This window comes from Lepidochelys kempii, chromosome 4 (assembly GCF_965140265.1).
Source record: "Lepidochelys kempii isolate rLepKem1 chromosome 4, rLepKem1.hap2, whole genome shotgun sequence".
Lineage (NCBI taxonomy): Eukaryota > Metazoa > Chordata > Testudines > Cheloniidae > Lepidochelys > Lepidochelys kempii.
The window spans coordinates 7168151-7191635 of record NC_133259.1 but is presented as its reverse complement, the minus strand read 5'-3'; positions in this window follow the sequence as shown (position 1 = coordinate 7191635).

Sequence of the window (23485 nt, the reverse complement as noted above, 5' to 3'; positions counted from 1 at the left end):
ATCCAGCTCACTCACAAGGTGTGTGAGCCTTAGGTTATGGCTACACTGCGTGGGAACACACAAAAACCGCAGATCCGCGAGTCTCAGAACCTGGATCAGCTGACTCAGCCTTGTGCTACTCATCCCCTTGCTGGGTTTCGGAACCTGGCCTCTGAAACCTGCCCACCTCGCTGGGTTTTCGACTCGAAAAGTAAGCCCCATCATTGTCGCTCCTGCACGGAGCGGCTCAATAATTTTTGGTCAAGACATATATATATATTTTTTGACAAGTCCTTTTGCCTAGACTGAAATTTCTGGGAGATTTTCGGTTTGGCTGAAATTTTCCTTTTTTTTTTCTTTTGTGTGAAGAAAAAACAAAATGAAATGGAAAGCCAATATTTTTTCAGTAAACATTTTGATTTTCATTAAAAAAGAAAAGATTTGGAAAACCTAAACTTTCACCAAAACAACGAGTTTCTGCTCTTTTGAGAGAGATTTGCAGGATCGTTTTTTTCTACCTTTTAAAACAATGATTGTGAGAGATAATTGCCTTCCCTCCCAGCACTGCTTCTCGACCTGAGTGAGTAAAAACTCTGCTTTTGCAATATGCTAACGCCTCCAACTCTTTCACTACAAATAACAGACCTGATCCTCTTTGCACACAGTGTGACTTTTTTTATTCCAACGGAGTCAACCTGATTTATACTGGGGTGAGAGAGAACAGAATCAAGGCCAAAGTTAATTAGGTTTAGCCTCTATTTCTGCTCTGAGAGTAGAATGAGATTTCTTCCTGTTCATTATTTAAATTAATTCAGCAGCTGTTTCTCTTGGTTTTTGTTTAACTCTCGGAGATGATGGCAAATGGTTCACGGCATGCACTGAATGTTTCATATTTATCTAGGATAAGAAGGGATGGCTTACAATATTTAAGTTTTGCTGGATGGTTGTGTATGATCATTTATGCAACACACTATTGTTTCTATTGTGTATATAAATAGAAAGGACAATAGGTGGGACAGGAAATGACATCAACCAGCAGGTCAGGGATAGATCTGGGAATACAACCCACCTCACCACAATCCCAGTTCAGTGATTTATCTACTGAACCCACCCCCAGTCACCCATTCTAAAAATAGGAATAACAATACTTCCTTTATCTGTCTTGTATATTCAGACTGTGAGCTCTTCCGGGCAGGGCTCTCCTGTGTGTGTACAGCACCCAGAATAATGGGGCCCTCATCTCAACTCAATACATATAACAATGCCAGACAGAGATCAAGTGATTTGCCCTGGGCAGCACAGGAAGTCTCTGGCAGAGCTGGGACTTAAATCTAGATGTTATGAGTCCCAGATCAAGGTCAAAACCGCAAGATCATTCCTCATCGGGGACCCCATCAATGGTTTCTCAATGCTTCTTCATTTCATCACATTTTCCATGAATCACAGCAGGGATTCATCTTTAAACAGCATATATAATCTCTGACATTACCCTGTTCCTAGCCTCCCGCTGGATGACAGAGCCTCCAGGTGCCTCTTCTTGAGAGCGGGAAGCACTCAGTGGAATGAACGCAGAAGGTCAATTAAAAAGACCAAGATCTTAATCTGTGTTTTTTAAAAATATGCAACATGCATTTTGCAAAGTAATGCACATTGCGAAGGTCACGCAACTCCTATCCCTCTGAGGCCTATCGGTCAACGATCCCTACTAAGGGTTGGGGAGGAAGCATGTGCTGTTTTAGTGAAGAACAGCAGCTCTTTCGAGCAACTTCATTTCCATGACTCAGCTCTGATTCGGAGGTTTCGCTTTTTCTCCCTCTTGCAGAACCTAAGATGTTACGATTACGGTCGAACATAAAAAAGTGAAATGTGCATGCCATCGACCCACAGTAGCAAGCATCCAAGCTGGCAGAACTTCGCGGGGGAAGTGGATCCATTTGAAAGGGGAATGGATTGTGCCATGACAACTATCAGCTAGAGTTTTCACAGCAATATCATTGTAATAGTTTCCTTTTTTGTCAGGAATTGCTAGTAATTGGCGGAGATGGCAGTAATAGAATGTGAACTAAGAGAGGAGGACCTGCCATTAATTTGGATAATTGTCACATTTTAAAAAAAAACTGCAATCCAAAGGGTTTAAGGAAATCAGGGAAATTATACGTTGTTATTCTGCGTCTTGGAACATTTTAGGTTCATCCCTTAATTTTCAACTGGGGAAACCTGCCCCCCGCAAGAGCCACTGGTTTAATCTCCAGGCGCTCTGTCAGCTGAGCTTTGAAGAGCAACAGAAAGAATTATTAGCACCTGCAATTCTGCCTTCAAAAACCTGGCTGGAGTTACAAGGGGGTTGATGTCCCACAAACACAATATCCTACCTGGAGGACCCAACTGAACTTGTAAGATTGTTACTGTATGGACTCGTCACCTAACAACTGCTTTAAGACGTCAAGCAAAGCCACATCCTCAGCTGATGTAAATCACTGCAGCATCATGGACTTTGGTGCAGCCCTGCTGATTTACGTCATCTAGAGATCCGGCCCCCGAAAATGCCACACTGCTTAAATTCGGGATTTCCTGATAGAATGGGCCAGGAGACTCCATTTTCCTAGTATCTCTGTGTTCTCATATATCCAAGTTGTATCTGACATGATTCTCAGGGCTATACTGTTTATATCAGCTGAGAATCTGGCCCATCAAATTCAGATCTGCCTTCACAGCAAGACAGAAAAGTATGCGGAGTTTTATCTAAAGCCCTTTCATTGATAAAGAAGCTCAAAGTCCACAAATCAGTGATTTAGCTACTGATAACACAGTGGCCAATGGAACACCAGTAGAATGGGTTTTATCAGAATAGGGATGGCATATTGCCAAGGACACTGCTTTTGAAGTCATCCATGAGATCTTTCGCTTCCATCTGGGTAAGTGCCTGGATGGAGGGCAGAGAACTTGATTTAGGCCTCAGTTCAGGAAAGCACTTAAGCGCATGCTTAACTTTAAGCATGTACTTAAACCCCATTGTTTTATGTGCCTTGTTGCATAGGGTTGCTCTCCTGAATTGGGGCCTAAATGTCTCTTATCAACAATAGAACACATTAAAACACACACACAAAAAATCCCTATTTCAAGTGACTTTGAAGACCTAGGAAGACTGGACTTGGTCTGTACACACCATTTATGATTATTTGATGTGTAACTATCAAAAATTCCACACCCCTCATGTGTATTTGTTATTGAATCCAAATTCAAGCTAGAAAAATTGTAGATCTTAAGATCCGAATGGACCAAACTGACTCAAAATCCATGAGCTCTGGTTACCTTCAGATTAATGAGAAGTGATGGACAGGGAAAATATCCTCATTTTGTGACCTGAGGTTTTGCATGTTCACCTGGTGGAGATTAACTCAGCAGTATCAAAAAGTACATCTGGCTGATAAATCTGGTGCAGAGAAAACTAATTTCCATTCCCAGGAAAAGGCATCTAAAATCAATTAATATTTGATTTTGAGATGGTGATGGGTTAATTGAATTCTAAAAATACGTATCCCTGAGGATTGTCCATTTTCTATTGAAGTTTTCTTTACTTCTCCCACCACCACTGCAAGGAAATATTTTCCATAAGCTTTCATCTCATTTTCTCAAAACATCTTCCGTTCTCCCCCACCCCATACCAGAAAACCCCTCTGCTAACAATTAATTAAATGTAGTGTTAACATGGATGGATAGTTGTGACTAATCAAAGCCAAATTACAGCTGCAGAACTTGTTTTAGAAGGAAAATAAAACAAATGTAGGGGGCTGTTGTTGCTTGAATAATTTTCAGGGTGATTTCTGACATTTTCTCTGTAACATGTATGTTTCTCGTGGTGGTTTCCCTGCTTCTTAAACTATACTTACGTTACATTCTGGTCTTCTTGAATTTTAGTCCTCAGTGCACCTCTAATTTCAGTCACAATCCTAAGTATGTGCCTAGATCCTGTTAATTCTGCCTCATCTTTATCTAAACAACAAGACACATAATAGTAAAATATATAATAGCACCTGGAGACTCCAGTCAGGATTGTGTAAGGCACTGTTCAAACCTATATGAAATGGTCCCTTTCTCCAAGTTCTTACTGTATAAATAGACAAGGCAGAGAAAGAGTGGGAGGGGAAGTGAAACAATATACAAGTAAGGATGATAGCTGGCAAATGTCATGTTAGTTCAATGTTTTGTGGCAGGACAAGTCATTTTTCTTTGGCATGTTTTATACAGACACAAAGAGGGCCAGCTGTTCAACAGTGGCCAGCATCCACCCACGCCTGGGGTTCTCAGTGGGAAGTGTGAGGTGTGGAGTACTTTGGAAGATCTGGCCAGTTATTAGGTGTCCAAATAGCAGCTGAGCCCTCTTGAAAATCAGGCCATGAACCTATAGTGGGCAAGAATGGGGTGAGGAGCAAATCGTTATGAGGGGAAATACAAAGAAGGGGAACTCTATTTAGAAGCCATATCTAATGTGAACCCCACCCTAGATGGGTGGGGTTGGTCCCATGGATTCTGATCTAACTCCCTTCCTTGAATCTTGTGGGTGGGGCATTGCAGATTTAAAGTTGCAGTTCAGAGATGACCCTGATGATAATGCTCCAACTTTCCAGGCCATAAAAGATCCCTCCAATTGGCTATTCTGGGGTGGGTCTCTCCCTCTTCTTTTGACCAGAAATTCCATCCTGGACCCCACAAACCTTTCCTCTCAAACCCAATACACTTCCACAAAATTTTGGCTTTGTAGAAAAATTCCCAACAAGTCCTGCATGGAAGTGATAGGTAGACTAAGCTCTGCTTATTAATAACACCATGATTTGCATAGAGCAATGCATGACACATGTGGCATGACAGGCTTCACGGTATCTCCTCTCCCAATCCAGAAAGGACGGTGTTTCGGGAAACTCATTTCTTAACTGCTCCCCATTTTGGCAAAGTGGTACAATTGCTGTCTTCTGTTTTCAATACCAGAGCCTTTGAGGGTGTGCACTCTCAGTCTGATAAGCTGCATTATTTCCCTGTTGGCTGAGGGATGCATAGAGGGCAATATAGAAGCAAATGTTTCCTACTGGACAAAGTCGGGCTGGACAGCTGCACGAGAGTGGTGGAAGGCAGGGATATTAGCCCTAGAATGCTGAAGGCCCCTTTCCTTATATGCTGAGAAAGGGTTACCTCAGGCCAGCTAGGGACACCTCCTCCCAGCTATGGGAGGAGAGGTAAATACGCTGGAGGATAGGGATAGGATACAGAGGGACCTAGACAAATTGGAGGATTGGGCCAAAAGAAATCTGATGAGGTTCAACAAGGACAAGTGCAGAGTCCTGCACTGAGGACAGAAGAATCCCATGCACTCCTACAGACTGGGGACCGAATGGCTCGGCAGCAGTTCTGCAGAAAAGGACCTAGGGGTTACAATGGATGAGAAGCTGGATATGAGTCAACAGTGTGCCCTTGTTGCCAAGAAGGCCAATGGCATTTTGGGCTATATAAGTAGGGGCATTGCCAGAAGATCGAGGGACGTGATCGTTCCCCTCTATTCGACACTGGTGAGGCCTCATCTGGAATACTGTGTCCAGTTTTGGGCCCCGCACTACAAGAAGGATGTGGAAAAATTGGAAAGAGTGCAGCGGAGGGCAACAAAAATGATTAGGGGACTGGAACACATGACTTATGAGGAGAGGCTGAGGGAACTGGGGATGTTTAGTCTACGAAAGAGAAGAATGAGGGGGGATTTGATAGCTGCTTTCAGCTACCTGAAAGGGGGTTCCAAAGAGGATGGATCTAGACTGTTCTCAGTGGTAGCAGATGACAGAACGAGGAGTAATGGTCTCAAGTTGCAGTGGGGGAGATTTAGGTTGGATATTAGGAAAAACTTTTTCACTAGGAGGGTGGTGAAACACTGGAATGCGTTACCTAGGGAGGTGGTGGAATCTCCTTCCTTAGATATTTTTAAGGTCAGGCTTGACAAAGCCCTGGCTGGGATGATTTAGTTGGGGATCGGTCCTGCTTTGAGCAGGGGGTTGGACTATATGACCTCCTGAGGTCACTTCTAACCCTGATAGTCTATGAGTCTATGATTCTATGACACGTGAGTCCAAGTAAGGGCTCCATGCGACCTTTAAAAACCCCTCCTCTGGTGAGAGAGAAGGAGGAGAGACAAGTTGTTGCAAGACTAGCAGCAGCAGGGAGATCAGCTTCTCCAGAGCAAGAGGCTGTCCTCCTCCCTACAGGGGAAACAACCAAACTGAAAGCCTGTTTGGGGGAAGGACTGGCAAACCCCCCCCCACGCCCCAAGAGAGGGCAGGGAAAGGTGTCCCCCTTTATTTTGTGTTTGTGAATTTGTTTCTTTTTTTTGGTGGCAGATCACTTCTTGGGCCTGCCCTAGGCCTATCTTAAAAATACTGATAAACACAGAGTGGGGCTGACTAACCCCAGGCCGCACCCACCGCCAGAGGAGGAAGTGCTAAGCCCGGCGACACAGAGGAGGTGCCTTGTCACAGTATGTGCTTACCTATTATGAAGTATGCATGGCAAATGCCCCTTCCCGTCCCATCTGTGCTGTTAGCTGGTGAGCTGATGTTGGTATGATGCACATTACACAGAGGTAGACATTAACACAATTATGCATCATACACTAAGTGTATAATGATATCAAATGGCTTCTTTCGTGTGGAGATTAACCTTTAGTAATTTGGAAAGAACCGTAAATTCATTATGGCCTTAAAAAATATCCAGAGCAGCATTGCACACTCTGTTCACTGGAGCATCTGTTAGAGATATTTGACTAAGCCAAGATGGCCACCCATCCTGAAAATTGCAGGACAGTTCCAATATTGAAATTCAAGATTGGCATCCAGCGGTCCAAGTTTGGTCAGGCTAAATGTAGAGGCCAAACTCATTTTGCCTGAGAGCCAGAGAGTTAAAAATGAATAAAGCCATCTGTCATAAATATAAAGGGAAGGGTAAACCCCTTTGAAATCCCTCCTGGCCAGGGGAAAGCTCCTCTCACCTGTAAAGGGTTAAGAAGCTAAAGGTAACCTCGCTGGCACCTGACCAAAATGACCAATGGGGAGACAAGATACTTTCAAAAACTGGGAGGAGGGAGAGAAACAGAGGGTCTGTGTCTGTCTATATGCTGGTCTTTACCGGGGATAGACCAGGAATGGAGTCTTAGAACTTTTAGTAAGTAATCTAGCTAGGTATGTGTTAGATTATGATTTCTTTAAATGGCTGAGAAAAGGATTGTGCTGAATAGAATAACTATTTCTGTCTGTGTGTCTTTTTTGTAACTTAAGGTTTTGCCTAGAGGGGTTCTCTATGTTTTTTAATCTAATTACCCTGTAAGATTTCTACCATCCTGATTTTACAGGGGGGATTTCTTTATTTCTATTTACTTCTATTTTTTATTAAAAGCTTTCTTGTAAAAAACTGAATGCTTTTTCATTGTTCTCAGATCCAAGGGTTTGGGTCTGTGGTCACCTATGCAAATTGGTGAGGCTTTTTATCCAACATTTCCCAGGAAAGGGGGGGTGCAAGTGTGGGGAGGATTGTTCATTGTTTTTAAGATCCAAGGGTCTGGGTCTGTAGTCACCTAGGCAAATTGGTGAGGCTTTTTACCAAACCTTGTCCAGGAAGTGGGGTGCATGGTTTTGGGAAGTATTTTGGGGGGAAGGACGCGTCCAAACAGCTCTTCCCCAGTAACCAGTATTAGTTTGGTGGTGGTAGCGGCCAGTCCAAGGACAACGGGTGGAATATTTTGTACCTTGGGGAAGTTTTGACCTAAGCTGGTAAAGATAAGCTTAGGAGGGTTTTCATGCAGGTCCCCACATCTGTACCCTAGAGTTCAGAGTGGGGGAGGAACCTTGACACCATCAGAGTACATCTGTTGGTTTCTGATTGATGAAGCAGATACCTAATGGGTGTCAAAAGGAAACTATTTTGTGCTAAATATATTGCATGGAGATTATTGTGGGGGAAAGTTTTTTGTTTAAAACAAATAAATAAATACCCCCCTCCCCAACAAATGATTTACCAGCACAATAAATGATCAAAAGAATTAGTTCAGATTGTATTTCAGACTGTCTAAAACAGACACTTGGGAAGGTCTAGGCTGTCTTGGACCTTCAGATCTGGGGAAGATATTTGCTGTAGCCAAATGACCCATAGTTCATTTTCCAAAAGGTGGTAATAGTTCTAAAAATGGCATAGAAAGATATGGTAGAAATGTTTTGTACAAGAAGTTTTTTCCACCATAAACATGGCCTTTTTTTTTTTTTTTTTTTAGAAAACAGGAATTTTTGTGAAAAATTGTCCAGATTGTTGACATTCTCTGGTGTTTGCAAACGTTTCTGCAATCTTTTTGAGATCCTGTGAGAAATTATCAAACATTTTTGTTTAATGAAAGTGTGTTTTGGTAAATGAAAATGTTTGAGGATATCACCAATTTTGCTAAACATTTTGCTTTAAAAATAAAGAAAGAATGTTAAAAAAAATCTCTAGCAAAAAGCCAGCAACTGGGTCCACTTTGAACCATGAGCAATAGAAGTAGTTTCAAAATTTCCCACGTAGCTGGTTAAAAGGTAGAAAAACAATTCTGGCAGTGAGATCTAACTGTAATCTCCTACTGTAACTCATAAGCAATTCCAATTAAGTCAATGGAGTTACATTAATCAATCCTGTTGTAAATTAGAAGGATTTGCTTTGATGTGGAAGGTGTTCAGATACTGCCATGATAGTCTCTAGCTCTCTCTTGGTCTAATCTATCTTGGTTAGACTCAAGAGTTGGTAGTTGGCTCATCTGTTATATCTCCTAGTCAATGCAGGGTTCTTTCCTAAAGTACATTTTCTAGACAATGCTTATTCCCCAACCTTCCCAAGGAAACTATTTTGTGGCCTCATTTGTCCTTTTCTTCCTTTCTTCTTTTTTGTAGCTTTAGGTGTACCCCTGTGTATTACACTAAATAATTCCTCTTACATCATACCTAGGGAGCCATCTAGGCACTTCATTTTACTATCCTTAGTGTATGCCATGCAGTGTCTTTTTTGGAAGAGTTCAGCAGAAACTCAAGCATTTGTAAGATTTGTTTCTGATTGTTCACTTCAGTGTGGTCCTCTTCTGCTCCTGCTGATGACAATGGGAGTTTTGCCATGCTAGGATGCTTTAGCATATGCAGACGTTAATAGCTTCACTTAACATCCAGGGAATCTTTCAAAATGCTTTCAGAGACACAGTAATGATTCTCTTTTGCTGGATAGCACATTTCCTAAGCAGGGATGTATTACCATCTTGATATTTCTGCATAAATTCCATCAGTTTCAGTGGGACACTTCCACTTGCCCTGTGGAGAATGGAGGCAAATCTTGTCCTGAAATGCTGTTCAATTCTGAACAGTCCAAATTCCGGTGTAATTACTAGAATTGCACAAAACATGTCACAGCACAGGGAAATCACTGGAAGCTCAGGTTGCTAAGCCAATATTTTGGACTGGGATTTCAGTGGGGGTCTGAGCACCTAAGTCCCATAGACCCCTTTGTAAATCTCAGCGTTGATGTGTTTTTATGACTGCCAGGCAAAATACTAACCTAAATCTAGGGAACACTTAGCAGTCTGGGCCACAGTCCAGATGAAATAAGAGGTTTGCTCAGGGGCCTTTTAAAACATGATTACTTGTTTAAAGAAAGTTTATTCTGGCTGTGGCTGCTGGGTATTGAATTTAGGCATATTACAGCTTTGTTCTGAGTAAGCCACTAGCTAATAGGATAATATGGAATATTTCACTAAACAATCTGGGAGGCAGTCATCCAGAAACACAAGGCAGAGTCCCGGGATGTTTTCTAGAAAAGTGGTTTGAAACTTTGTAATTAGTCAGGTTATTTACCTGTGAAAATAACACTAACATCCCGAAATTACTCTCATGAGTAATACCTCGCTCTTAGACAGCAGTTTTCATCAGTATATCACAATGCTTTACCGAAGAGGTCAGTATCCTTCCCCCTGCTAAACAATGAAAGTAGATCAGGTCTCGGCTCCTTACCGTGACACCAAAGTTGGTCGCAACTGGTTCTTTTTAAATACCGAAGGCCTGATTTCCTGAAGCTCTCAGCACTCACAGATATGTGAAAGAGCTCTGGCCCAGATCCTCAAAGGTATTTAGGTGCCTAGCTTTGGGCCTCAGCTCCTAATCAGGCACCTAAGTCAAATGGCCAAACTATCCAAAGATCTTTTTGAAAATTTGGCCTCTTAGGTGTATAGAATGGGTGTTACTGGATACGGAGCTCTTCGAGTGTTTCCAGTGCTCTTGATTTTATTGCAAGTCTTATGATATTTGGTGTTTCTCTTAAAGGCCCAGCTCCTGGAATCAGGTGATTATGTGAGCATCTCAGCTTTCATTTAACAATAATAATGTTCTAGCCCTCCTGGCTGTGGGGAAAAGCTTGAAAAATTGACCCCTCAAGACTCAAATGCTAGACAGCAAATAAAAAGAAGCCAGTATTGATTATTTTTAAATCACATAATTTTCAAGTTGACTTTATGGACCTGACTAGTGATATTTTTTTTGAGTGCTTAGGTTTGGCAATGTATTATTATTTTTTTAAAATCTGGTCCTGTCTAACCATATGGCTAATTGAGTGGCAACTGCATTTATGCAAACAGGAAGGATGGTTTTGTGGCTAAGGCACTGGCTGGAACTCAGGGGACAGGAGTTTAATTCCTGGCTCTGCCACAGACTGCCTGTGTGACCTTGGGCAAATCATTTAATACCTTTGTGTCTCAGTCCCTCATCTGTAAAATGGGGTCAACAGCACTTTCATTCTCCCAACCTTTGTCTGTTGCATATGTTCCGCTTGTAAATTCTTCTAGATGAGAACTGTCTCTTGTTACATATATATACAGCACTTAGCACAACTGGGTCCCAATCTCAGCTGGGGCCTGTACACACTGTCGTAATAAAGAGATAACAGTCAAAAAATTATCTAAGATTCATCATTTTTCTGGGGATCACTGTTTGAGTGATTCCAAGTCATCCCATTCCAGAGTACGGAGTCATGTACAAATCACATTTGCTTCAACTATTTATTCTACCCTCTTGCACATGGGAGGGAAGATCTTCGGTTACAATACCAGCATTTTATAATCCCTCTGTATGTAACAGGGTGACTTGCCCTGACTACAGGATGAGCCCCCTCTCCCCCTTCCAATATAAAAGGAGTGGGAAGTTGCAGTAAAAGGGGGAAGGCCCAGGACACTGCCCTTATATCTGTAGCTACTTTAGGGAGAAAGGTTTCAGAGTAGCAGCTGTGTTAGTCTGTATCCACAAAAAGAACAGGAGGACTTGTGGCACCTTAGAGACTAACAAATTTATTAGCACATAAGCTTTTGTGGGCTAAAGCCCACTTCATCAGATGTATAGAATGGAACATATAATAAGAAGATATATACAGAGCAGGTGGAAGTTGCCATACAAACTGTAAGAGGCTAATTAATTAAGATGAGCTATTATCAGCAGGAGAAAAAAAGTTTGTATTTTTACACATATTTAATCTATTTCCCTAAGTTAAGTATCCTCACACCTTCTTGTCAACTGTCTAAATGGGCCATCTTGATTATCACTACAAAATTACCTGTCCCACCAATGTTTATTGCCAAGCAGGCTTGTATGGGACTCAGTTTGACTCCTTTCTATGCTGATCAACATGGAGACAGCAGTAGAAGAGGAACAACACAAAGAGTTCTTTGTTCATGGCCCACATCTCTCCAAGCCCCTGCTGGCCTATGGCTCAGTCCTTGATTTATAGCAGCTGGAGAAATGGGATGAAAGAGCCACCCCTTTTCCAATGCTTATTTATTTATTTATTTTTTTGGTGTGTCAGGTAAGTAAAGTCTGTTCCATTAGCTATAAATGATGCAACAGGCAGGCACACTGGTAGGTAAGAGATCTGCAATGAGCATGATGAGAAGGTCAGTACTGTATTGACCGCAAGCGGCCTGGGTCTCAGCTTGCACTGCTGAGCCCTGGTGTCATGCTAACTTAGGTCTCTCATGAAACCATGACCCTCTTTCTCCAGTTCCGCTAGCTATACTATTTTCCACACTTCTCAAGGCTGAATTTTTTCACCTTCCCCATCCCCTCCATGATATGTCATTATCATTTCCTGTAGCAACTGATCGGCAGCTAATTGAAACGCATCCTTCTTGACTTTTTTTTTTTCCAGGGAATTTTCATTCCATTAGCTCTCTGGATCTGCATGAATGTAAGTAAATTATGTCTAGCAATATAATTAGAATCTTTATAGATTAGTATACCTGATTACTTCTGCTTGGCAGTTTCTATTACCCCATCGCAGATCAACAGCAGTTTCTGAAATGTCACAGTATCCAGTTCCCAATCACCCTGCTTTAAAGGAGAACATAGAGGATATGCTTTCCACAGTACCAGGCACTTACATTTAGAAGTGCTTTGGGGAAGGCACAACTATTCACTTCTACTTTTAGTATGTGTGGTCACTTCTTACAGAAGTTTACAAATTTAGGTAACTAAATGAAACATGAACTCTTCTGAAAATCTGTTTTTGCAAAATCACTTGATATATTATTTAACCGGGTCTAACCATGTTTAGAGCCTGGTAGAAGACTCACTTTATTGTTTTTATTTAACAGCGTGTAGCAAACAGGTACACAATTAAAATGCAAAACTAAAAAAAATAAAAAGTGGCTTTTTTTAAAGGTACTGAGCCTCACAGCTCTCATTGAAGTCAAGTAGCTATTTATTGAAGTGCTGAATATGGAGTTAGTAGCCCATGTTTGAATATTCGGTCACATAATTAGAAAATTAAATGTTGAGTGTGCACAGTTTTCGTATGACTTTTTGGATAAGTTTGCAGACAAGTTTTAGCAGGAGATTGTAGATAAATATGCTGTATTTGTATTTGAGAACTAGTCTCTGATCATGGAGTTGAAGATCATACTATAATGCACAGATTCAAGGGACAGAGTTAAGGTTATGAGAATGCAGCTTTAAAGCCGGGCCAAATTCTCACATTCTTAGTGGAACAATGGGATCTAAAACTGACCCCCTGATTATTTTAGGAGCCTGGTGCCTCACAGTTAGCTAGTCTGGATGGTAACATTGCCTTAACTGGTGACTTCTTCAATCTTCTATGATTGGTTGCGTTCATACACATTCATACACATGAACAGCCTTAACTATAAGGTGTTGGATGGGGGAGGAATTTGGGACTTGAGAGCTTAAAATACAAAGGAATTTAACCCTTTCTCTTGAGTGCTATTTTACGCTGAAAGAAGAACAAAGTTGCTTTTGTCATTTTGCCTTATTCATTTGCTAGGCTCTCCTCATGCCAACAGTATGACATTTCCAGTCTGTATATATCAAGCATGTAGTTTTCAGTCTCAGGAGCTGTATGCAGCATGTCTCTGCAACTACGGGTCACGTTTCTTGTAGGTCAGCTTTGAGATAATATCTGGCACCCTTTGGCTCTCATTGTTTTCCTGGGTGAGGGATGTTTTTCATTCTGGCTGCTCTAAGGGTCCCTGCTGACTCTAACCAGATACTAATTGACATTTCTGATGCATTTCAGAAGAGAGAGACAGTACAAAAGGTTGATCTAACTCATAACCCTTTTGAACAACATGCTATACGGTATTTCAGAATCATTTCTGAAACCTGCATTTCATCGGGAAGTGAGATAATAGACGTGACCAAAACAACCTCTGAGGGTCTCAGGTAGTGTAAATTGGCATAACTTCATTGAAGTCAATAGAATTATGGCAATTTACACCAGCTGATTTATTGTGATTTACATCTGGCCTTGACTATCTGCCTCTATGTATTTATGTTCCCCTCTGTCATCAGTGGATTTTTATCTTCTTTTCATGAATTGCAGGAGTGTTGTCTTATCCCCTTTTCACAGATGGGGAACTGAAGTACAGAGCTGAAGTGACTTGACCAAGGTCACAGATTGAGCCTGTGGCAGAACTGATAATTGAACCCGCAGTTTTCTGAGTCCCAGTCCAACACCTTAACCACAAGACCATTGTTTTTTGTCTATGTGCTCTCTCTTGAGCCTTATTTAGTCAAGTGTTATTTATGCCACAGCATTGTTAATCCTTTTAACATTCCAAGTAAAATGAAGGCTGTCAGTGAATCTCCATTGTTCACGGGCATGAGACAGGAATCTATTTGGTCATTGCTTTTAGTGATCTCCTTAACTAAAGGCAGTAGATTAGTTAATTTAGTAGCCTTAACATTCCCTTGTTAGGCTGTCACAGTGAGTTCATATACGTAAGATTCGCTGATGCCTCATGGAAAATCTTAAAATATTTTTAAGAGCAGATCCTGCAGTCCTGTGAAACCAAAACTCCCAGTGGGAGATTATCCTGTATCACCTCTGAAGGCAGCGTTTTCGAGTCCCTTGTGGTTGTGCTTCATGTATGTTCTCTGTATTACATCTAGGGATTCTTGTGTGAAAACATGATCTTTACGACAGATCTTCAGCTAGCGGAATTGACTGCAATGGAGCTATGCTGAGTTACACCAGTATAGCATCCAGCCCATACTCCCATACCAAAGTGTCTGAGCTCCAGCCAGGCACCAGCACCCAGTTTTGCGAGGTTCTGCAAAAACACAGAACAAAAAGATAGTCCCTGCCCTAAGAAGCATGTGGCTGATTGACCAGTTCCTTAGCTAGTAATTCAGCAGTGTCCCACTTACGCCTGTTTCCACCAGCTGAGCATCTGGCCCTGGGTTTGGGATATAAACAAAGTTGCCGGCAAATCGATTCAGAATATTGATTAATGTTTACAGTGGGAAAGCAGCCTTTAAAGGGTCACGTCAATGCTGGCAAACCTACAGTTTGGCGTGTGCGTGTGCGTATGTGTGATCCCTCTGTCATGCACATCCCATTCCTCCATGCTGAGGACTGCACCTGTTTCCCTTCAGTGTAGGCAGGTGGGACAATACCAACACATGCCCACTTGAACCCCTGTGATCGCACCCTGACCTCGTAGCCTGGATCTGTTGCTGTTTCCAAAAGGAGAAAGGGAGTAGCAGAGTATCTGGTATCTTCCTAATGTTGCAGCTCTCCTACTAGTGGATGGATCAGAACTAAGTTTAAACAGGGTACTGGACCAGGTCCTCAGCTGTTGGAAATGGGTGAAGCTCCATTAATTTAAATGGAGCCTTCCCATCTGTCTTGGATGGTTTAGACACAACAAGCCCTGCATCTTGGCTGGGGGTTAGACTTGATGACCCTCATGGTCCCTTTTAACCCTGTGACTCTATGATTTACATCAGCTGAGGTTCTGGCCTGTTAGATCTATTGGGAAGTGAAAGAAAAATTATAAACACAAATGAACAATAGTTTAATGAGTGGTTCTTTAAAACTTTCCCAGACAAATCACAAACTATATCTCCATTCCCACCAGAAAGTGAGGGTGTGATGCTGATTCTCACCAGCTGAGAAAGTGGTACCGAGAATGATATGGTCTCTATTGCCTATAGTTTCAACTGGGCATCTCAGCCCTGGTCTACACTAGGACTTTAGGTCAAATTTAGCAGCGTTAAGTTGATGTAAACCTGCACCTGTCCACATGATGAAGCCCTTTATTTCGACTTAAAGGGCTTTTAAAATCGATTTCCTTACTCCACCCCTGACAAGTGGATTAGCGCTTAAATCGACCTTGCCGGGTCGAATTTGGGGTACTGTGGACACAATTAGACGGTATTGGCCTCCGGGAGCTATCCCAGAGTGCTCCATTGTGACTGCTCTGGACAGCACTCTCAACTCAGATGCACTGGCCAGGTAGACAGGAAAAGAACGGCAAACTTTTTAATCTCATTTCCTGTTTGGCCAGCGTGGCAAGCTGCAGGTGACCATGCAGAGCTCATCAGCAGAGGTGATCATGATGGAGTCCCAGAATCGCAAAAGAGCTCCAGCATGGACCGAACGGGAGGTACGGGATCTGATTGCTGTATGGGGAGAGGAATCCGTGCTATCAGAACTCCGTTCCAGTTTTCAAAATGCCAAAACCTTTGTCAAAATCTCCCAGGGCATGAAGGACAGAGGCCATAACAGGGACCTGAAGCAGTGCCACGTGAAACTTAAGGAGCTGAGGCAAGTCTACCAGAAAACCAGAGAGGCGAACGGCCGCTCCGGGTCAGAGCCCCAAACATGCCGCTTCTATGATGAGCTGCATGCCATTTTAGGGGGTTCAGCCACCACTACCCCAGCTGTGTTGTTTGACTCCTTCAATGGAGATGGAGGCAACACGGAAACAGGTTTTGGGAACGAAGAAGATGATGATGATGATGATGAGGTTGTAGATAGCTCACAGCAAGCAAGCAGAGAAACCGGTTTTCCCGACAGCCAGGAATTGTTTCTCATGCTGGTCCTGGAGCCAGTACCCCCCCGAACCCACCCAAAGGCTGCTTCCTGGACCCGGCAGGTGGAGAAGGGACCTCCGGTGAGTGTACCTTTTAAAATACTATACATGGTTTAAAAGCAAGCATGTGAAAGGATTACTTTGCCCTGGCATTCGCGGCTCTCCTGGATGTATTCCCAAAGCCTTTGCAAAAGGTTTCTGGGGAGGGCAGCCTTATTGCATCCTCCATGGTAGGACACTTTACCACTCCAGGCCAGTAACATGTACTCAGGAATCATTGTAGAACAAAGCATTGCAGTGTATGTTTGTTGGCGTTCAAACAACATCCGTTCTTTATCTCTCTGTGTTATCCTCAGGAGAGTGAGATATCATTCATGGTCACCTGGTTGAAATAGGGTGCTTTTCTTCAGGGGACACTCAGAGGAGCCCGTTCCTGCTGGGCTGCTTACCTGTGGCTGAACAGATATGTTCCCCGCTGTTAGCCAGGCGGAGGGGGGAGGGTTGAGGGGGTAGCCACACGGTAGGGGGAGGCAAAATGCGACCTTGTAACGAAAGCACATGTGCTATGTATGTAATGTCAACAGCAAGGTTTACCCTGAAAGAGTGTAGCCACTGTTTTATAAAATGTGTCCTTTTTAAATACCGCTGTCCCTTTTTTTTTCTCCACCAGCTGCATGTGTTTCAATGATCACAGGATCTTTTCCTTCCCAGAGGCTACTGAAGCTTAGAAAGAAAAAAAACACACTCGAGATTAAATGTTCTCCGAGTTCATGCTGTCCTCCCACACTGACAGAGCACAGATGAATGCGTGGAGGCAAATAATGTCAGAGTGCAGGAAAGCACAAAATGACCGGGAGGAGAGGTGGAGGGCTGAAGAGAGTAAGTGGCGGGCTGAAGAGAGGGCTGAAGCTCAAATGTGGCGGCAGCGTGATGAGAGGAGGCAGGATTCAATGCTGAGGCTGCTGGAGGACCAAACCAGTATGCTCCAGTGTATGGCTGAGCTGCAGCAAAGGCAGCTGGAGCACAGACTGCTGCTACAGCCCCTGTGTAACCAACCGCCCTCCTCCCCAAGTTCCATAGCCTCCACACCCAGACACCCAAGAACGCGGTGGGGGGGCCTCCGGCCAACCAGCCACTCCACCACAGAGGATTGCCCAAAAAACAGAAGGCTGGCATTCAATAAATTTTAAAGTTGTAAACTTTTAAAGTGCTGTGCTTAAAGTGCTGTGTGGCATTTTTCTTCCCTCCTCCACCACCACCCCTCCTGGGCTACCTTGGTAGTCATCCCCCTATTTGTGTGATGAATGAATAAAGAATGCATGAATGTGAAGCAACAATGACTTTATTGCCTCTGCAAGCAATGATTAAAGGGAAGAGGGGAGGGTGGTTAGCTTGCGGGGAAGTAGAGTGAACCAAGGGGCGGGGGGTTTCATCAAGGAGAAACAAAGAGAACTTTCACACCGTAGCTTGGCCAGTCATGAAACTGGTTTTCAAAGCTTCTCTGATGCGTACCGCGCCCTCCTGTGCTCTTCTAACCGCCCTGGTGTCTGGCTGCGCGTAACCAGCAGCCAGGCGATTTGCCTCAACCTCCCACCCCGTCATAAACGTCTCCCCCTTACTCTCACAGATATTGTGGAGCACACAGCAAGCAGTAATAACAGTGGGAATATTGGTTTCACTGAGGTCTAAGCGAGTCAGTAAACTGCGCCAGCGTGCCTTTAAACATCCAAATGCACATTCTACCACCATTCTGCACTTGCTCAGCCTGTAGTTGAACAGCTCCTGACTACTGTCCAGGCTGCCTGTGTACGGCTTCATGAGCCATGGCATTAAGGGGTAGGCTGGGTCCCCAAGGATACATATAGGCATTTCAACGTCCCCAACAGTTATTTTCTGGTCTGGGAATAAAGTCCCTTCCTGCAGCTTTTGAAACAGACCAGTGTTCCTGAAGACGCGAGCGTCATGTACCTTTCCCGGCCATACCCCGCTGATGTTGGTGAAACGTCCCTTGTGATCCACCAGAGCTTGCAGCACTACTGAAAAGTACCCCTTGCAGTTTATGTACTCGGCGGCTTGGTGCTCCGGTGCCAAGACAGGGATACGGGTTCCGTCTATGGCCCCACCATAGTTAGGGAATCCCATTGCAGCAAAGCCATCCACTATGACCTGCACATTTCCCAGGGTCACGACCCTTGATATCAGCAGATCTTTGATTGCGTGGGCTACTTGCATCACAGCAGCTCCAACAGTAGATTTGCCCACTCCAAACTGATTCCCAACTGACCGGTAGCTGTCTGGCGTTGCAAGCTTCCACAGGCCAGGAGCACCTCGGACATGACGAGGACAGCTACCAGTCATATTGCACCGTCTGCTGCCAGAAGGCAATGGGTTGCTGCTACTGTGTAGCAATGCAGTACCGTGTCTGCCAGCACCCAGGAGACATACAGTGACGGTTACCTGAGCGGGCTCCATGCTTGCCGTGGTATGGCGTCTGCACAGGTAACTCAGGAAAAAAGGCGCAAAACGATTGTCTGCCCTTGCTTTCATGGAGGGAGGGAGGGAAGGGGGGCCTGACGATATGTATCCAGAACCACCCGCGACAATGTTTTAGCCCCATCAGGCATTGGGATCTCAACCCAGAATTCCAATGGGCAGCGGAGACTGCGGGAACTGTGGGGTAGCTACCCACAGCGCAACGCTCCGGAAGTCAACTCTAGCCTCGGTACTGTGGAAGCACTCCGCCGAGTTAATGCACTTAATGCACTTAGAGCATTTTCTGTGGGGACTTGAATATATAAAACCGACTTCTATAAATTCGACCTGATTTCGTAGTGTAGACATACCCTCAGTAACGTCTGAGCACCTTTTCCTCCCATCCACTCATACCTGACAGCCTGAAGAAAGGGTGACCTTCATATCTTGCTTCTGAAGCACATGAAAGATCTGCTGTGCCTGCTAATCCTCGGGCCATTCTGAACCCAGCAATAAATAGAAAGGGCTCTGCTTCTTCAACTTAAGTTATTTACTGCTGGCAGTAAGGGCCACAATGATACTCAGTTTTTCAAGATGATCTTCCCAAATGTGTACTTCTCCTGTGGGAATGAAAAGCCTTAATCTGTTTTTGGATGTTTGCTGCAAAGTCTGCACAGCCCCCAAATGCCCATGTGCATCTGAGCACAATGTGTGTCACTCTGTATAATTGTCAGTTTTCAGGGGTGTGTGTGTGTGTGTGTGTGTGTGTTTTTCTCTCCATGACTTTCTCTTCTATGTAGCTTGTGCTCTTCTGTAATCTTGTTGCTAGCTTAGCACTGGGTTTCTGCTTAGATATATTCCTTGTACCTCTTCTACAAAGATTCACACTTTCTTGACTTGAAAAAAATAAGTCTTTCAACCACTTTGCTTTGTTATGGAAATTCTATTTACCTGGCATTTTCTCAGTCAAAAGTAATACACTTCTCTCTCCTCCTTTCAAATTGCAGCTCTCTTCAACTCTCTCTGTCTCCAGAGAGCTCGTCTCTATATTCAGGTGACTCTCCCTCTGAGGAGACCATAAGAGTTGCTATGAAGAAGTTCTCACTCTGCAAAAGTAAGTCTATTTGGTTTGCCCTTTTTCTCTACTCTGCCAGTTTTTCTGCTCAGGAAATCCCACGATTAACAAAAATGCAAATTTAGAGCAAGATCCTGCTGTCCTCATGCTGAGTAATTCCAAACTCTACAGGTGGACTCATAGGAATGGCTCCTCAACTCTTGTAAACACAGTGACACTGGGGAGTCTGTTCCACTGAACATTGACACTGGGGAGTCTGTTCCATTGAACATTGAAATCAATGGGGTTATCAGGAAAGACACCACACAGAGTGGGTGGCAGAATCTGGCCACAGTCGCAGTAAATGGGAAATATTTTTTTTTCCCGTTGGCAACATTGTGGAGTCATAAGCAAAGACTGACACTTGTCTAACTTGGAATCCGAAACTTTTTTTTAATTTTGTTTTTGACTTCACCTCCTAGCCCAAACGTAGATGGCCTTACTAGACTAGATGCCAATAGTAGGCCTTTAAAGGGTTGGCTTTAGCCAACTTGCTACATTCTCCATGGATAAAGTCCACTCCAGGACTGTCTTGGGCTTTTCGCTTGCAGAGGAGTTGAGTTAAATTAAACTTCGGTGTAGATGAGGATTTCCATGGTCTTCTGGATTCCATGAGAATGAAATGGCCTTTGCCCTCTGTTTTGTGGTTAACTCAAGCCACATTTAGCCAAAGTCTTGCATTAGAGGAGATTTGGGGTGCCCATATGACATGCCCCAGAAATGTATAATGAGCGCTTGGTCACCAAACACAACTAAGTGCCTAGGATAACATGCCCTTAAAACGTTTCCAGATAATGAGAGCAAGAATGGGAGTGGCCAGTCAGTAAGCGTGATATAATTGATACCCTGGTGTCAAATTAAAGATACCTGATGTCACTTATTGACTGGCTTTCCCAATCCTTGAAGGGGGAGAGAATTAGCTGATACAGTGAGGAAAGAAAAGGTAAAATTTATTCTCTATGGCTCATTTGAAATGAAGACCCAAGATTTAGTCTCTTAATGATATTCCACCATGAGCTCAACAAGTTTGTGACTTCTTTGAAGTATCCACTTTCAGCATCATTAAGTACATAAAAGTTCATCAAGCTGTATTTCAGTGATATTTTCTCAGCTTGTCAGAAATAAGTGAGGGGTGTCTGTGTGTGAGGGTTGGGTGTGTGTGTATCTGTGCAAACATCAGACTTCTAAAGCTCAGTAAATAGCACAAAGGGAACAGGAAACTGTCTTAGCAAAGCACCCAGTGATTCCCCTCTGCAAAGTTGTTGTAGTAGCCAGGCAAGGTATTAACAAACTTAACAGGACTTTATTTTTTAAAGTGGAAACCTCTTTTCCAAGCTGCTGCTGCACCCTCAGTAGCTCTCCCTCAGCCTCTTCAACTCCTCCCCCCTCCTTCCTGTTTCCTGTCCTTTCAGACTCCCAATAGCCAGTGCTCCCAATTCTAATAATTACAAGCAGCATCTAACACCACAAAGGTGACTTTCCAGCTGGTGGAGATGCAGTGTAGCATTCTTCCTTTCCCTGAGATATAGCTCTATGCCACAGTGGTCTGGGTCACGTATTGGGGGCAAGGTGTCTGGGATACTGTTTCACTGCCATCTGTGTTTGTAGAGCAGCCCTTAGGGGAATGTTCAAACTTCAGTGCCTAAACTTAGGCACTGAAATCAAGTGCCTGATTCTCAGAGCACCTTGAACTCCCACTAAAGTCAAGAGGACTTGTAGGAGCCTCAGAAACTCTGAATATTAGTGTATCCAACTTTAGGTATCTGAGTTTGAGGCTTCAGAGTAACAGCCGTGTTAGTCTGTATTCGCAAAAAGAAAAGGAGTACTTGTGGCACCTTAGAGACTAACCAATTTATTAGAGCATAAGCTTTCGTGAGCTACAGCTCACTTCCTCAGATGCATATCGTGGAAACTGCAGCAGACTTAATATATACACAGAGAATATGAAACAATACCTCCTCCCACCCCACTGTCCTGCTGGTAATAGTTTGAGGATGTCGGCCACTAACTTTGACTGAGGACCTGGTCCAAAGCCCAATGGAAATATTTCTGTTGCTTTTGATGGGCTTTATCAATCTCCACAAAACTCTTAGAAAAAAACAATGGTTAATTTCTGTGCAACCTTCTTGTTTGGGTAAACAAATATAATTTCCCTAGGCTCTTTAGGGATCAGTCACATCTTCCACACCGTGGTGCAGGTTAACAAGGCCAGCCACCTTTAGCCCTCACGCAGGCCAGTAAATGTCACTTATCAAAGGTTAAGGTACATTTCCCAAGGCAACTGATGACCCCATTCTAAACACTGTTAATCCATTTTTCTCTGAAATTATAAATGGTATTTTACAAACCAGCTTAAGGTGCACTCAGGAGCAGAGATGCTCTTATTGGTGATGACCATCCTGTACTCCATCACTAAGTGGTCAGCTCATCTACCTTAACCTTTGTGCAACTGATCGACTGATGCTGGCATGTATAATAAGGCATTGCAAAGGCAACCCCCCCCCCCCGACCGAAATATAATAGGGGATGGGAGGGAGGCTGGCAGGAGCATATCCAGAGCCTCATTGCAATCTGCCAATTGCCAGGTGATTGGATGGTGTCTGGGGATCATTACCAGACGGTGTAAGTTAAAGTAGCCTCTTGGCTGCTGTAACCTGTGCTGGGACTCCAGCTGTTTAGGACAAGAAGCTGGGATGTGCAGCAGGCTCCCTGATGGCCTGCCCAGTTCAGCCCTGGATGGAGCAGATCTTTACACATAATCGAATTAGAGACTAGATTCCCTTGATTGCTATATATCCCGAACCGCAGCAGGTGACCCTTTTATGGGAATGCATTTAACTGTGTTTGTAATTGTAAGAGTCCCCATTAGTATTACATACACTGGGTGCCATTAAGAACTGGACACTTCCCTTTTTCAGCTGCATTTCCCCCTTTTTAAAGAGAGGGAATTCTGCAGTTGCTGCATAAAGGCAAGTCGTGCCCACAGCAGTACCAATCATCTGTGCATCTCAAAGGCTCTGACTAGGGGTCAGGCTCTGGGGTGGGGCCGGGGATGAGGAGTTTGGGGTTCAGGAGGCTGGGATCGAGGGATTTGGAGGGAATGATGGGGATCAGGGCTGGGGCAGGGGTTTGGGGTGTGGGGGGGTGAGGGCTCTGGCTGGGGGTGCGGGCTCTGGGGTGGGGCTGGGAATGAGAGGTTTGGGCTGCAGAAGGGGGCTCTGGGCTGGGACTGAGGGGTTTGGAGGGCGGGAGGGGGATCAGGACTGGGGCAGAGGTTGAGGCGAGGGAAGAGGCTCAGGGGTGCAGGCTCTGGGCAGCACTTACCTAAAGTGGCTCCCATGCCCTCTCTGGCTCCTAAGCAGTGGTACGGCCAGACTGCTCTGCATGCTGCCCCTTCCGCAGGCACAGCCCCTGCAGCTCCCATTGGCTGTGGTTCCTGGCTGATGGGAGCTGTAGGGGCAGTGCTTCGGGCAGGGGAAGCATTCAGAGTGATGCCCCCTGGCTGC